Source organism: Olea europaea, chromosome 19 (genome assembly GCF_002742605.1).
Source record: "Olea europaea var. sylvestris chromosome 19, O_europaea_v1, whole genome shotgun sequence".
Taxonomy (NCBI): Eukaryota; Viridiplantae; Streptophyta; class Magnoliopsida; order Lamiales; family Oleaceae; genus Olea; species Olea europaea.
The window spans coordinates 2,205,979-2,218,609 of record NC_036255.1 but is presented as its reverse complement, the minus strand read 5'-3'; the positions used below and the strand labels follow the sequence as shown (position 1 = coordinate 2,218,609).

Below are 12,631 nucleotides of genomic sequence, written 5' to 3'. Positions count from 1 at the left end.
TATAGTCCTCTTGGTTCAAATGAAAAATATTTAAACCACTATTAAAGTTGTGCGAATTAAAGTTTAATGTTGACAAAAAAATAAAAAAATAAAGATAAAAATAAAAAAAATGATAAAATAATATGTAAAGTGTTCATCAAGACTGATCTCCTAAATACCATTACTTAGTTTAAGCATTCGGGTGACACGACACACTACAATAAGCGATGTGTCACATCATTTGATGCATAACTTATGTTAGGTAACGGTGTTTAGGAGATGAATTCTGGTTATGTAATTTAATATTTATGGTTTGATTAGTTATTTTCAAAACTAAGGATATTTTTAGTATGTTTAGCTATTTATAATATAAAATTTGTAAATATTTCTATTTTCCCTTGTTAGTTATATTTGCACCATGGTTTATTCAATGTTGGTAGAGTTGCCACCAGCTCTTCGACAACGAGACAGAGACATAATTATCCTATTTTCTTGTAAAATATGTTTTTTGTTACAAATAACTATAATACAATATGCGAATTTTAATTTGTAAATTTTCTATAAAAATACAGTGTATTTTGTAATTTTTCCCAATATATACTATGATTGTTTTCCTGTCGGCTACATATTGTCTTGAAAAGTTAAAATGTAATTACATTTTATGTACCACTCGTGCACGGTGTTTGGGTTATGATTATCCTTTTTGACAATGGCAACCCAAGTCACTAAATTATTGTTGAAAAACATGAACTTCTAGACATAACCCAATCTTTCATTACACGCCAGACAACTACAAATTTTTTAGGTTTTTAATTTACTACAAATTTTTGAAATATGATTTTAATTTAAATCAAAGTCAAATAATCAATATTAACAACATTTTTTTATGGGTCATTCAACTTTTCAACCACAGATTTTAAAAATTTCTATCAAAATCTACTAAAAAATCTGATTTTAATCCCCACCAAGCATCCTTTTAACACGGTATTCGAGCAATCACAAGTTCAATATTCAAGTCTTAATGTCACAAAATATTTCACACACTATATCTGATTAAAAAATTTAAAATCAAATGAAAAACCTTAACTAAACTAAAATAGAAAGAAGAATTTTCTCAGTCTAAAACGTAAAAACTCTTAAATGAGTTGATTTACCAAAAACTTTTTCAGTCTCCAACTACATTTTGAGTATCATTTGATTTAATTAATGAACCAATCATAGCAGTGTAATGATAGGATATCGAACAACTATTACTATATTATTATATTAATTATCAAATAATCAGTTCTTCCAATAGTGATCTAGTCAAAAGAATTGATCCCTTGGAATCTTTGGTGGTTGGATTGCTTAAGATCAAATTTAATAAGCTTAATTTCTTTAGCTTACTCTTTTCATATCAAGTGAAGAGAGACATTTATAATAGACGGTGGCGAAACTGAAATGAAGGTGTTTTTTTATTTATTATAGATATGTTGAACTGGATTATTTCGAAGTTTAATCCTTTATAGATAGATAAATTTATAAATTTAAACATCTTCCTTTCATGAGGGAGAAAATTTTCTTAAATAAAATCTCCTAGTTGTAGGGAGGGTAAAAAACAGGAGACATATAAAGTTAAGGGCCCGTTTGGTAGGAATTTTGAGAATTGATTTTTTGACCATTAGAAGAAAAGTGGGGTCCACATGTGAGAGAAGAAGTCAAAAATTACGGCTCGAATAGTAAAATAACGGTCAAAAAATCAATTTTTTGGGGCAAAAAATCCCTACCAAACGGGGCCTAAGTAATAGAAAGAGTCGTAACGCGTAAACTATGGTGGGAGATTCTCATTGTTTGTGTACGAATTTGACTTAAAAGAGATAAAATTCGGTTAATAATAAAATCATGAAATACATTACTTTCATGTCAACTTCGACCAAATAGTCGGATTTGATCGGATAGCCAAAGTAGAAAATAAATAGACTAACTTGTTCTACTCATCGAGTAGATAATTGTGGTATATTTGGAATTTCAAAATCAATTCCGAATGAATGAGGAATTACGGCCTAAAGTTGGAAAGAAAAGAAAGAAAACTAGTTGAGAATTTGCCTAATGTTGGGAATCTACTTATACATGCATAGCAAAAAAATAAAATTATTTCGATTCCCACTGAGAATCCCTTTGTGTTTAAATAGAGATCGCGATAAAGATTGTATCTTTGACGAATTCTGCAAACCTTTTGTTTTTCTTTTCGTTCCAACAATCTTGATTCGCCACCCATAGCTGTCCAATTGTCCAGCCTCCAACGGTGATCCACACAAAGAATAAGATTGCAGTTACCAGAGTTTTTTTTCCTCTTGTGCCAGCAAGAATAATGAAAACCATATAGATCTCAAACCCTAGCCATGTATTTATATAAATCTAAACGGGCTCGGCCCGGTCCAGTCCGGTCCAATATTTAATTAATCAATTTAATTAAACCCGGTCCTTGAATTAATTAATCCAATTAATTAATTCGGGAATATAAATAACAAATCCAATTAATTAATTCGGGAATATAAATAACAAATCCAATTAATTAATTTATCCAACGATTGTTAAATTAACTAATTGGCAATTTACAATTTTCCAATTTTCTTTTGTATGCGGTCCATTAGGTTCCCGACCACGATGCCTAATGACGTGAAATATTATTTTGATCTAATCAAAATTGATAAATTAAAACACATTTTTAATTTATCGTCAATTCACACTCGCCGTCTTTAATTGACATCTAGCAATGTGTCAGGGCAATACATGTGATGGGAAATGTCATGTGGTGTGACAAAATCAAATTCGTTCGTTTACCGTGAAACTATAATCTCTTCGTCAATATAATCCGATCAATTACGAGATATGGAAGTGTGTCAATCTCGATCATCGATTATATCTTTCACTTCACTATTAAGTCAATATAAGTCGAAAACTCTTTTTCGACTTATGAGTACACCTTGGCCAACGATTTTATCATTGACTTAATTGAAAGAAACGCAGATCATAATCTCCTACTATCTAAGAGTGACGAATCATTTATTACTCAATCACAACCTTCCTACGATTCTTGACGTACCCGAACAATGTCGTTTTAGCGGCCCCTTTCAGAGCAACATCCAACACCGCCAAAGTATGACTGTCCTCATATAAGGTATTATGACGATCTCAAGTCAAAGGACCGATTCCACTACCGAATGTTTGAGATTAACCACTGACATTCAGATAGTTATCCATGTGGAATCTCTCGGCGGGTCTCCATTATTTTGTTCTATAACAAAACATCCACATGTTCATTTAAGTGTTACCACACTTTAACTTGTGAGATCAGCTACTTACTTCACAAGTAAGAATTGCCACACGTGATGGTCTATCCATAATAACAATATTCGCATCTCGTTATTACTTATGGCCACGGATGATTTAAGATTCAATCAGATGTAATTCGTATCTTACAATCACAACTCCTTGTGATTAACATTTATGAAGATTTGAATCTACGGACTTTATTATTTATTTAATTGTCTATTAATTAAATAATAGATCTGTCATTAAATTGCATTAATTATATATCAAAAGTATTTATATCCAAAGTTGATTGGACCTAGGGCATAATACTTACAAACTCCCACTTGCACTAGATTCAATCACTTATGTATTCAATATCATAAGTCTACATGACGATCATGTTTATTCTACGACAACTCTTTGTCAGTGGATCTACAATATTGTTAAATGTGAGAATTTGTTCTTCTCTTTACGTCATTTCTATGTATTATCTCTCTAATGAGATTATACCGCCTTAATGCATGTTTGGATCATTGATGAGACCTTAGTTCCTTTGCTTTCGCAATGACCCAATTGTTATCACAATACAATGGTATGTGATTAAAAATATCAGGAACTACTCCAAGTTCATTTATGAACATCATGATCCAGATTGCAACTCTTTGCTACCTCTAAAATAATCATGTATTAGGTTTCTACTATTGAATCAACGGTTGCTTCACGTTTGGAACCTTTCCAACATACCGCTTAAGAGTAAACCAGTTTCTCCATATGAAATCTTCTCAAGATTTCATCTATGTAAATTGGGATAAGTTATGCAATCTTCTAGATCCACCTCTATAGATCAAGTTGCTTATCTCATATCGTTCATGAATAAATCCTTTAACAACCATTATTTCAACGATTAAAACATAGGAATGTCGTTTACTATAATATTAGGAATACGACAATGCTCCCACTATCTTCTTGTAAACACACAATTCGTCTTCAAATTTGATAAAATCAAACACTTTGACCTTTTCCATCAAATCGAAGATTTCAGCTCCATAGAGACTTATCTTAACCTTTAGTTATGATATGCAACTGTTGCAAATAAAACCCGAAAGGACTTCAGCAAGGCCACAAGAGAAAGGTTTCACCAAGGTCAACACTTAACCTTTGCTTCTAGCCTTGCTTTGTATATATGGATAATCACATCCACATCGACCCTTCCTTTGTAAACTATTTACAGGTTTTTATTCCATCAGGAGGCTCGACCAAGGTCCAAACCTTATTCACATACGTCGAGTTCATCTCGAGTATCATGGCCTTTTGCTGTCTCTTTTAAGTCAACACTTGACTTTATTTTGTTGCAACTAGCAGGTCATTATCCTGGATCACTAATACCTGATTAATGATCATGGATTCGCACATTCTTGAAGGTCGAATGATCCTATTAGATTCATATAAAGTTGATATGTCCTCAGGAGTCTTTACTTCCTGATCCAAAGTATGTCCAATATCAGATATGGGATCAAACTCGGATTTATCTACTTGGTTAACTATATTTGTGGACTCTTGAACTCTTTCAAATTCTATTTTACTCCCACTGTCCTCTCCTAGAGTAAATATTTTCTCTAAAAAGACGATATGTCGTGAGACGAAGACTTTCTTCATGACAATAGAATTAATATTCAAACGTTTGCTTTGAATATCCACACAAATACATATTTATCAGATTTAGCGTCAAACTTATCCGATTCAAGGTGCTTCAAATAAGCGTCATGGCCCCAAACTTTCATATAAGATAAATCGGGACTATTGCCTTTCCATGATTCGTATAGAGTTATGTTAACCAATTTAGATGGAACATGATTTATTGTATGGCACACTGCAATCAATGCATGATCCCAAAACAATTTTGGGAGATTTGCATGGCTTGTTATTAATCGCATTATATCTAATAGTTAACGATTCCCTCTTTTAGATACACCACTAGGTCGCAGTGCAAGATAATCTCATTCTCTAGATTTTATCTTTAAAATACTCTCACTTGATCGTATCTTAATGTGAGGGTATCTTTACCTATTTGTTTCTCTACTTTTAGTTTGAATCCCTTGAACTTTTCAAAAGTTTCATTTTTTGAGTTTTCATCAAGTATCCATGATCATTGATGAAATAAGAGAAACATTACCTGACATTGATTGACATGAATTCATATGCAGCACTATGCATTAGACCAGTAATTATACTGACCTTTCTTTTTTTCAAGTAAAAGAAGATTTTGTCATTGTGCCAGACATGCATAATTTGTACTTGTCAAAATCAATTAATCTCAAGTATACATCTTTATATAATTTTGGAATTATATTTCATCTAAATGACAAAGTCTGTCATGCCAGATTTTGATAATAATTAGATTATCGCATTTATGCCTTTTAATTTCTATACTCATTATAGAATCCTTAGTATTAAAGAATATAAACATCGTTTTGTAATTTATCATAACCATTAGGATCTTTATCAAAATAAACAAGAACAACTATTGTCCTTAACATTAAAATAGTTCATGTCGGAACATGAAATTCATTTTAATGTTCCAACTATGGTTGGTATAAAGTGACGTTTCTTTAATTCCAATACTAAGCCAAAAGGCAATGGCAAGATGTATATTCATACAGGCAATGCATCAACGTTTGCTCATCTCCAACGTGTATGTCAACTCCTCCCTTTCGTAGTTGTCTACTTTCTTTTAGTTTCTCCATATTTGTATAAATATGAGATCTGGTATCAAATACCTAAGAAACTCGTGAATTAGACATAAGCCACGCTATATTCCTTCCAATGACCTTTCATTCTACAATGAAAACAAGGGTCATTAGATTTGATATTTGTCCTTCACTTAAATTGTCTTAACCATATTGGATGCTTTCATAAAGCCCCTTTAGACTTCCTCTTAATATCTTTAGAGGAATCAATGGTTTACCCACTACCAACTTTGATAAAGGACTTAACAGTCCTAAGCATGTTAAGCAACTCAATAATTTTGCATTCGAGTTTATTCACGTTAAATTCATAAGTAGTTGTGAATAGCTTTAGCTGACAAAGATTGCAGAACCAAGTCACTACTTAGTTCATGGTTTATGATTTGAACACAATTGAGACATTTCTCAACGTCAATCATTTTCAGTGTCTAAGTATCGATTGAAGATTACTCAGCCATTTTGCACCAGTCTCATATCCTTCCACACATGATTATTATCATACAACTCTTTGTAATGTAGAATTATGTGTTAACATCTATACTTTCAAATTGCTTTTGTAACTCAGTGACATAGTTGCAAGTATCACATACGTTGCAGTACTATTGTCATCACTGCATTTACTACAGTAGCCACCTCTTCTTTAATTGAGTCATCAACAAGTGTCTCTAGAAAGGGCTACTCCTATGAAATATTTGATATTTCTGAATGACGGGTTTGACTTAACTAAAATTTATCTTTTGTTGAGTACACTCAAGAAGATAAATTTTAGAGGCATGTTAAGCTAACATATAAGATGTGTGAAAATAAAGAGTTGTCAGTTTAATGATCTGGGAGTTGTATGGATATACAATTGATAATAGTATATACTCAAATGTTATATTAAGGCTTGTTGAGTACACTCAAGGTCTTAATATAATAGATAAGATCCCAGCCCACTGGGAGTCAAGTATGGACTCCATAAATTTATGTAAGAGGGTCATAAATTTGTATCAAACAGTTGGAGCATAATTAATTTAATAAAAGTCCATGTTAAATTAATTGATGCATTTTGTATATTATTCTCTTTCTTTTCGTCATTTATATTTATTGAATCGTGAGTAACCATGTGTATCTGAGTGGCATACTAGATGCCAACAACCAAACTATATTTTCTTAATTGACACCGCAATTTGAGAATTGTTCTCATGCACGAGAAAATTGGCCACGTCAAACATATCCCTAATGGACCAGTCTTGAGCGTACTTAACAAGTTGAGACGATTTGGGACTTTGATTTTTCACTATAATGATAGAAGGCGATTATAAATGTGACTTAATATTTCATGGAAGGATTTTGCATTGAAATGTCTCATCGTAACAATAATATATATATTATTATACATCTACCATGCAAATAAATATATATAACATATAATATAATAGCGTGGACAATTATGGACTTTACTATCTATTCTTCCCGAGCCATATGGAAGACTAGTTGGTCAATTCCTAGGGGGTATTACACTGATCAGTATCAATGCTCCATCTCCATGGTCTCCTCCTCTTCTTATTTTTTCAATTAGTCCAGTTGCAACATGTATCCTATACTAGTTGGCACGCAGGTCTAAATGAAATTGGACTCGCAAGCCCATAGTAATAATAATAATAACGGACTCGCAGGTCCAAAATGGTCAAGAGCTCGCAGGCCCAAAATAATAACAATAATAATGGGCTCGCAGGCCCAAAACAGTTAAGAGCTCGCAGGCCCATAAAACGACAAGAATAAAAATTAACCATTCAACACATCCATATGGTTGAGTCCATAATCGTCCACTAATAATACATTCATCACATAAATGTATACCTATATAATATCTAATATTATATGCAAATTAATTTCAAGTTTCTAGCAATTAAATCGTCTAAACTCTTTTAGACAAATGGGTCAGAACAATTAAATAATTAATTAATCATATTAATCGATTATTTAATTAGCGAGAATATTTAATTAAAATCAAATTTTAATTAAATAACAAATTAGAGTCTAACTCTAATTCAACAATTATATGGCGGGATTATTTAATTAAACATCAAACTGGAGTCAAACTCTAATTTCAAAGTTTAAGGCGGTTAAATTTAATTAAAATCAAATTTTAATTAAATAACATATTAGAGTCCGACTCTAATTTCGAGAAGAATGTTAGGGTGACACAATTTTAATTAAAATCAATTTTTAATTAAATGTTAAATTAGAATCCGATTCTAATTTCTAGAATATATTTGGGGTGAATAATTAATTAAAATCAAATTTTAATTAAATGCTAGATTAGAGTCTAACTCTAAATAAATTGAATTAAAAATTTAATTTAGGGTAACATTCCTAAATAAAATAAAATTCAATTTAGAGTCAAGTTTAATATTTAAGTTAAAATCTAATTTTAACCAAAATACAAAAGTCGTCAATTTTAAATAAAATTTTAAACGGGTCAAAATTGAAATTTTATGTCAAACCCATTTAAAAACAAATTTAAAACCATTTCAAAAATTCAAATTCAAAACCATTTTGAAAATTTGCAAATTGACCCAACTTCGGAATTAAAACCAGATCCTTGCAATTTTAAAAATTGCAGAACAGATCCCCTATTAAATTTTTTGCAAAATCACCACTTTATTCTTTAATTGCAGGAGGGCCCCCGTAATTACACTAATTGTAGAGCAACCCCCGTCTCCAACATCTCTCTGAAAACCCTTAAGAATTCGCCCAAAATTTTTTTTATTATACCGACCGGCGTCGCCAACACGTCTTCACGCTACTAGAATCCAGTGCAGCAGCGACTGCGATGCCGCTGCTGCCCCGGCTGCTACCGCCGCTGCAAGTTGAGCGGCGGGCAGCATCAATTGTCGGCGGCAACTGTTGCCGCCGGCATCCCACCTATATACACCATTTTTTTTTATTTTCAATCCAAAATAATATTCTTATCAAAACTAATTTTGAAAATTGAATTAAATGCTAGAAACAATAAAACAAACAAAATCAACCTTTGATTATGCCCACAAATTCAAAACAATATCTAGCAAATACAAAGTAGGCTCTGATACCAATGTTGAGAATCTACCTATGTATTTAGATAGAGATCGTGATAAAGATTATACCTTTGACGAATTCTGCAAACCTTTTGCTTTTCTTTTCGTTCCAGCAATCTTGATTCGCCACCCACAGCTATCCAATTGTCCAGCCTCCAACGGTGACCCACACAGAGAATAAGATTGCAGTTACCAGGGTTTTTTTTCCTCTTGTGCCAGCAAGAATAATGAAAACCATAAGACCTCAAACCCTAGTCATGTATTTATATATACCCAAACTGGCTCAGCCCGATCCGATTCAATATTTAATTAATCCATTTAATTAAACCCGGTCCGTGAATTAATTAATCCAATTAATTAATTCAGGAATATAAATAACAAATCCAATTAATTAATTAATCCAACGATTGTTAAATTAACCAATTGTAATTTACAATCTTCCAATTCTCTTTTGTGTGCGACCCATTAGGTTCCCTACCACGATGCCTAACGACGTGAAATATTATTTTGATCTAATCAAAATTGATTAATTAAAACACCCTTTTAATTTATCGTCAATTCACACTCGGCGTCCCTGATTGACATCTAGCAATGTGTCAGGGTAATACATGTGACGGGAAATGTCATGTGGTGTGACAAAACCAAACTCGTTCGTTTACCGTGAAACTATAATCCCTTCGTCAATATGATCCAATCAATTACGAGATATAGAAGTGTGTCAATCTCGATCATCGATCATATCTTTCACTCCACTATTAAATCAATATAAGTCGAAAACTTTTTTTCGACTTATGAGTACACCTTGGCCAACGATTTTATCATTGAATTAATTGAATGAAACGCAGATCATAATCTCCTGCTATCTAAGAGTGACGAATCCTTTATCGATCAATCACAACCTTCATACGATTCTTGACGTACCCGAACGATGTCGTTTTAGCGGCCCTTTTCAGAGCAACATCCAACACCACCAAAGTATGACTATCCTCATATAAGGTACCATGACGACCTCAAGTCAAAGAACCAATTCCACCACCGAACGTTAGAGATTAACCACTGACACTCAGATAGTTATCCATGTGGGATCTCTCGGAGGGTCTCCAATATTTTGTTCTATAACAAAATATCAACGTGTTCATTTAAGTGTCACCACACTTTAGCTTGTGAGATCAGCTACTTATTTCATAAGTAAGAAATGCCGCACGTGATGGTCTATCCGTAATAACGATATTCGTATCTCGTTATTACTTACGGCCATAGATGATTTAAGATTCAATCAGATGTAATTTGTATCTCACAATCACAACTCCTTGTGATTAATAAATTACGAAAATTTGAATCTACGGACTCTATTATTTATTTAATTGTCTATTAATTAAATAATAGATTTGCCATTAAATTGCATTAATTATATATCAAAAGTATTTATGTCCAAAGTTGATTGGAATTAGGGTATAATACTTGCACCTAACTCTACCACTCGCCTAGCGCTTGACTGGCTTCTCAAATAAATTGAGTAAGCTGAAAAGAAATTGATGGTTTGAATTAAAAACGTGTTTCACCAACATGTTTTTAACTAATGAGCTGACAAACTTGATAATGACAAGTGTCACCTTTATGGCCATTGGATAGAGTTATTCTAGAGACTTCATATTTACGGGCCTCACTATAACAAAAGTGGGTTTTTACGTCATACATTTATGGCGTGCATTTATAGCATGCCGTGAAAGAAGACTATTTAAGGCGTGCGCTTTTTGTATGCCGTAAAAAATCAATAACTTGACATATTTATGGCGTGCATTTGTGCACGCCGTAAAATGTGATTATTTACGACGTTCTTTAGGGGCATGCCGTGTTTGGTTAAAAAAATTGGACTTATTATGATGTGCATATGTACGCCGTGTTTGTTAAAAAATTACACTTTTTTACGGCGTGCATATGTATGCCGTAAGTGCCTTTTTTCCCACTTTTCTTTCCCTTCTTTTCGTCTTGTCCCAGTTATTTTAATATTGCTATTATTTTAACGTGTTTTATTATATTTTGAAAAAAATACTTTGATTCATTGGAAAATTGTAAGCCAATAGTGCAAGAAAGCTGTGATTAGTATATTGGGTTGGTGAGGAGGTTGAGGAAAATTAGCGTAATTAGAATATCATATGTTTGATATTTATCCTAAATAATATGAATCAATGAATAATCATAGTTTAGATTGGCAAGGATATATAATCTTTGGTTATCACAGGCACCAAGAAGTGGAGTCTTTTTATGATGAAAGTCGAAAGTTCAAGTGTGAATTTCTCGACAAAATTGTTGTCTAATATAGGGTGGTAGAGGGGAACTTTCATGAGTTTTATTGCAAAATGAACATAATGGATATGAATTATAATTTCTTGTTTGCAGGATAGTTATTCTCTTCACACTTCGTAGCTTGGATTTATTCTGTTGAATAATGAGAATGGATTTTGAGCAAGATTTCATTAGTGATCTGCCTCAACGCATTATAGAAACCATCCTCATAAAGCTTCCAATAAGGGATGTCGTGAGAACTAGCATTTTATCAAGTAGATGGAGGTACAAATGGGCCACATTAACGCAGCTTGCATTTGATGATAACTGTGTGACCCTTTGTAATGACAGAGCAATTGTTGAGAACAATCTTTCTAATTTTATTACCCGATGTTTATTTCTTCATGATGGACTGATTCACAAGTTCTCTCTATCTACCTTGTACTTGCAATGCTCATATAATATAGATCAGTGGCTACTTTTCCTTTAGTAGAAAGATGTTAAAGAGTTGGTTCTTGAATTAGGAGAAGGTGAGTGGTTTAGGGCGTCGTCTTCTCTTCTCTTGTAAAAATTTGACTCATTTGGAGCTTGTTCATTGTGAAATTGGACCCTCCACCTTCTTTTAAAGGTTTCTTTCGCTTGAAGTACCTCAATCTTCAACAAGTTTTGATTCCCCCATATGATATTGAATGCCCCATTGCAAGCTGTCCTCTTCTTGAGAGTCTAACATTATCATACTTCGATACTTTAGAATTGACTGTCAGTGCTTCAAATCTCAAGTACTTGATTTTGGAAGGTGAATTTAAGGATATATGTCTTGTGAACACTCCACTTTTGTTATTCATATCTGTTGCTATGTATATGACTGATGACATATGTTCACGAAATAATTCTTTCGATTTAAAACTATCGCAAGTATACGGTTCGTAACAAGTAATAAAGTGGATTTTAAAAAGTTCGAATATCGTCGCTCAGAGATTGAGTAGTTCAATTCTATATAATCTAGCCTTAACCGAATCTAATTGAGTGAAAATATGGTCTAAATGCAAAAAGCCCTAATTTCAATTAAAAACCCTAATTTCAACTAAAAACCCTAATTTCAATTGAAAACCCTAATTTCTCAATTAGAAACCCTAATTTCAAAATTTCTCTAATTAAACGACTTAAACACTCAAGTAAATGAAATTATGCAAATTCAAAAGATAATTTATGGAAATGAATCAAACTAAAGTCACTAGGATGGAGTCCATGCTTGACTCTCAGTGG

At 32.6% G+C, this 12,631-nt stretch overlaps 1 pseudogene; it reads left to right on the top strand.

The window, feature by feature from the left end:
* Nucleotides 1–11,528: 11,528 nt before the first annotated feature.
* LOC111368916 lies at nt 11,529–12,295 on the top strand (annotated as a pseudogene).
* Nucleotides 12,296–12,631: the final 336 nt, after the last annotated feature.